At 36.0% G+C, this 5,186-nt stretch overlaps 1 pseudogene; it reads right to left on the bottom strand.

The window, feature by feature from the left end:
• Positions 1-3,076: 3,076 nt before the first annotated feature.
• LOC113624200 (tigger transposable element-derived protein 1-like) lies at positions 3,077-4,800 on the bottom strand (annotated as a pseudogene).
• Positions 4,801-5,186: the final 386 nt, after the last annotated feature.

Below are 5,186 nucleotides of genomic sequence, written 5' to 3'. Positions count from 1 at the left end.
ATGAACAGGAGTTTTCAACCTTGCATGAATAGGGTACAAGAATTGAGTGTATGCATTAGGCTCTACACTTGAAAGCAGCACCTGAGGCTTGATTCTAAAGCAGTCGTTTGTCTGGACACAGACTCAGAGAATTTTTGTTGCCTGAATCCAACTAAGGATAACTAAATTATGGTACTGAAAGACTGCCATATTTGCTTTGGGAGAACCTTTCATGCAAGGGGCTACAAGTGCATTTTAAATATAACAGAACCAGACCTTCATGGAGCTTACAGAGCAAGTAACAAGAAAATAAATTTTATGAGTAAGAATATATAGATAGGTGGTAGAAATCAGGTTAAGAATTTCTTTCATTGTAACCTAGTAAGAGTTTGTAGGGAAGAGACCTAGAGTAATAATATTCACCAAAAAGAAACAAATAATTATGAATAGCCAAATGGACTTGGATCAATTTGCAAATATTATGGCTTGTCCTCATATTCATGTACAAATAATTTTCAAGCAGACGAGATGCATTTTAAGTGACTATATACGCAGTAAAAATATTTATCAATATATAAAGAAGAGTCAGTATGATCCAGATCATGTTCCCCAAACATAATACATCAAATTATATATATATAAATATATATTAATATATAAAATAATGTATCTCTATCTAGTTATTGATCTATCACAATAGACCATCTTAAGAAAATATATTTTAAAGGAAGAATGATGGTAAATTATTGTCTTGGTTTCATACAAAAATTTTAAGACAAAAATCATTAGAGTAAATCTGAATAGTATAATAAAGAATTAACTACATGAAAATAAGAAGTATCAACAAAGATAAAAGCTGCTGCTTCAGAAAACTAATAAAATAGACATGAACCCAGCAAGAGTCATCAAGAGTACACCGTAGAGAAGGCAAAGCCGTATAATATTGAGAATAAGAGAAAGGATACAGCTACAGATATATAGAAAAATATGTAAAAACTAAGAAATACTAAGAACAAATTAACTATGAAAACACTAGGAAAATATTAATGAAAACATAGATTACATATACAATTTTAGAAAAACATATATCACTGAAATAAAGTATTAATTAAAATCCTGAAGAATTTTGTGCCTAACAAAAGCCACATTTGTAGTAAAAAATGTACTAGCTCAGACTGTGAGCAAACTCAGATAAGATCATCAGAGCCGGGGGAGACAATCCGTAGATGATTATACGCTTAGGAGTAAGAACTGCCTGTACTAGCCAAGTCCAGAACAGTTGCTCTAAAGTCCATAAACTCATGAGCTAAATAAATGTGGGTTTTTTGTTTGTTTGTTTTGCAGCTGAAGTGTTGTGGTTGTTTATTATGCAGCACTATTGAAGAAATGGATAATTGATACAAACTCAAAGAGGTAACATCCCTTGCTTAAAGAGCACAGTTGGTTAAGCTGAAATTTGAACCCAGGTCTGTCTGGCTCCAAAACCCATACACTCCAGCAAAGGAAATAAATTCTAGAATGACTTCTAAGGACATGGCTGTTAAGAAGTACACCCACTCAATTTCTAAAAACTTAGGATCATACAGAATATGTTCTCCTAATAAAATGCCATTTAGCTATGATAAATAAAGAGCAGTTAAAAATATTGATACATTTAGAAATTTAAAAACAAATGCTAAATAATTTAGAAGAAATGATTCATGAAATTAAAAGATATTTAGAACTGAACCAAAGCAAGGTTATAATAGGTCAAAATTTAAGGAAAGAAGCTAAACTAGTACTTGGGAAATTAGCATCCTTAAATGTTTACAACTGACGATAAAAAAGGCTGAAAAATAATTGATTAAGCATCTACTTTGAGAAGTTAGAAAATTCACATACTCATTAAATATAAAATAATTGAAGTAAAGACATAAACAGTTTAATAGCAAACTATTAAAGTAGAAAATAATAGAGATAATAAACAAAACCAAATGTTGGTTCTTTGAATGACCTGAAAACTATAAAGCTAATAAAATTGATTAAGAATAATAAAAGGAAAGTCATGAATAAACAATATCAGGGATTAAAAAAGACTATAGATATAATTGCTGCAGAGTTTAAAAGGGTTAGAGAATGTTATAAAACTGCTTATTGTTGGCAAGTATTAGAAGAGATAAAAATGGAAAAGCCTAGGGCTTCCCTGGTGGCTCAGTGGTTGAGAGTCCGCCTGCCGATGCAGGGGACACGGGTTCGTGCCCTGGTCCGGGAAGATCCCACATGCCGCGGAGCGGCTGGGCCCGTGAGCCATGGCTGCTGAGCCTGCACGTCTGGAGCCTGTGCTCCGCAACGGGAGAGGCCACAACAGTGAGAGGCCCGCGTACTGCAAAAAAAAAAGGAAAAGCCTAAAAGAAGCGATAGATGAAAACTGACCTGACAAGAAGAGATGAAAAAAACATTGAATATTCCTACAGTCTTTCAATAAAATTGATCTGTTAATAATTATCTTACCACAAAGAGTAGACAAATTTCAGATGTTTTCACATGTTAACTCCTCCAAATATTGAGAGTAAGTGAATCCTGCTCTTAAAGAAATCATCTTACAAAAAGGAGTAAAGTGAAAAGAGTAATGCACAAAAAACAAGTCCACAAATTATTTTGTGACATTTATAAGAATTTTAACAAGAAAACTAGACATGGACCATATTAAAAAGGAAATTTAGAGACCATGTTGTCTTGTAAACATGGAGGTAAACAACTAACATAATAGAGGTATAACCTGTTACACGCATCCTCATATAACATTTTCTCAATAGAATGCCTATGGTTTTTCAATCCCCAAATTTCATAGAATTCCCATTTTTCAGCACAATACTTCATGTTTTATGTTTACATAGGAAATATAAAACACAGGCATACCTCAAAGATATTGCTGGCTCAATTCCAGGCCAAGCAATAAAGCACACGTCCCAAGACAGTGAGTCATAGAAATTTTTTGGTATCCCAGTGCACATAAAAGTTATATTTACACTGTACTGTAGTCTATTAAGTTTGCAATAGCATTATGTCTAAAAAAAATGTACATACCTTAATTTAAAAGACTTTTTTGCTAAAAATGCTAACCATCATCTGAGCCTAATCTTTTCTGTGGTGGAGTCTTGCCTCAATGTTGATGGCCGCTGACCGATCAGGGTGGGTACTTGCTAAAGGTTGGAGAGGCTGTGGAAATTTCTTGAAGTAAGACAACAATGCAGTTTGCCTCATCAATTGACTCTTTCTTTCATGAACGATATCTCTGCAGCATGTAATGCTGTCTGATAGCATTCTACCCACAATAGAACTTCTTTCAAAATTGGAGTCAGTCCTCTCAATCCCTGCTGCTTTGTCAACTAAGTTTATGTAATGTTCTAAATCCCTTGTCGTTTCAACAGCATCTTCACCAGGAGTAGATTCCGTCTCAAGAAACCACTTTCATTGCTCATCCGTGAGGCAACTCTTCATCTGTTCAAGTTTTATCATAAGGTACACCAATTCAGTCACATCTTCAGGCTCCACGTTTAATTCTAGTTCTCTTGTTATTTCCACTTCTGCAGTTACTTCCTCCTGAAATCTTGAACCCTTCAAGTCATCCACGAGGGTTGGAATCAACTTCCTTCAAACTCCTGTTAATGTTGATACTTTGGCCTCTTCCCATGAATCACAAATGTTCTTACTGGTATCTAGAATGATGAATCCTTTCCAGAAGGTTTTGAATTGACTTTGCCTAGATCCATCAGAGGAATGTATGACAGCTATAGCCTTATGAAATGCATTTCTTAAATAATAAGACTTGAAAGTCAAAATGACTTCTTGATGCACGGGCTGCAGAATGGATGTTGTGTTAGCAGGCGTGAAAACATTAATCTTGTACATCTTCATCAAAGCTCTTGGGTCACCCGGTGCATTGCCAATGAGCAGTAATATTTTGAAAGGGATCTCTTTTTCTGAGTGGTAGGTCTCAACAGTGGGCTTAAAATATTCAGTAAACCATGTTGTAAACAGATGTGCTGTCATCCAGGCTTTGTTGTTCCATATTTAGAACAGAGGCAGAGTAGATTTAGTATAATTCTTAAAGCCCTAGGGTTATAAGAATGGTAAATGAGCATTAGGTTCAACTTCAAGTCACCAGTTGCATTAACCCTCAACAAGAGAGTCAGGCTATCCTTTGAAGCTTTGAAGCCAGAAAATGACTTCTTTCTAGCTATGAAAGTCCTAGATGGCATCTTCCTCCAGTATAAGGCATTTCATCTACATTGACGATCCATTGTTTAGTGTAACCACCTTCATTAATGATCTCAGCTAGATATTCTGGATAATTTGCTGCACCCTCTGTAACAGCACTTGCTGCTACACCTTGCACTTTGATGTTACAAAGACGGCTTCTTTCCTTAATCCTCATGAACCAATCTCTGCCAGCTTCGAACTTCTCTTCTGAAGCTTCATCGCCTCTCTCAGCCTTCGTAGAAGTAAAGAGAGTTAGAGCCTTGTTCCAGATTAAGACTTTGGCTTAAGGGGAATGTTGTGGCTGGTTTGATTTTCTACCCAGACCACTAAAACCTTCTTCATATCAACAACAAGGCTGTTTTGCTTTCCTGTCATTTGTGTGTTCACTGAAGTACCACTTTTAATTTCCTTCCAGAGCTTTCCCTGTGCATCATACCTTGGCTAACTGGTGCAACAGGCCTAGCTTTAGAGGCATCTCAGCTTTTGGCATGACTTCCTCACTAAGCTCCATCTTTCAAGCATTTGATTTAAAGTGAGAGACGAGTGACTCTTCCTTTCACTGGAACATTTAGAGGCCATTGTAGGGGTATTAATTGGCCTGATTTCAATACTGTTGAGTCTCAGGGAACAGGGTGGCCTGAGGAGAAAAGGAGAGATGGAGGAACCGGTTGGTGGCACAGTCAGAGCACACACACTTATCGATTAAGTTTGTTGTCTCTTACAGGAACTGTTTGTACTGCCCGAAAACAATTACAATACTAACATCACTGATCACAGATCATCATAACAAACGTAATAATAAGAAAAAAGTTTGAAATATTGTGAGAATTACCAAAATGTGACACAGAAATATGAAATGAGAAATGCTGTTGGAAAAACAGTGCTGATAGACTTGCTTGATGCAGGGTTGCCACAAATTTGTGACTATGCAGTATCTGGGAAGTGCAATAAAAGGAGGTTTACCT

This window comes from Aethalodelphis obliquidens, unplaced genomic scaffold (assembly GCF_003676395.1).
Source record: "Aethalodelphis obliquidens isolate GAN/ISIS:26980383/991018 unplaced genomic scaffold, ASM367639v1 scaffold12, whole genome shotgun sequence".
In the NCBI taxonomy this organism is placed as follows: Eukaryota; Metazoa; Chordata; class Mammalia; order Artiodactyla; family Delphinidae; genus Aethalodelphis; species Aethalodelphis obliquidens.
This window is presented reverse-complemented; position numbering and strand designations above follow the sequence as displayed.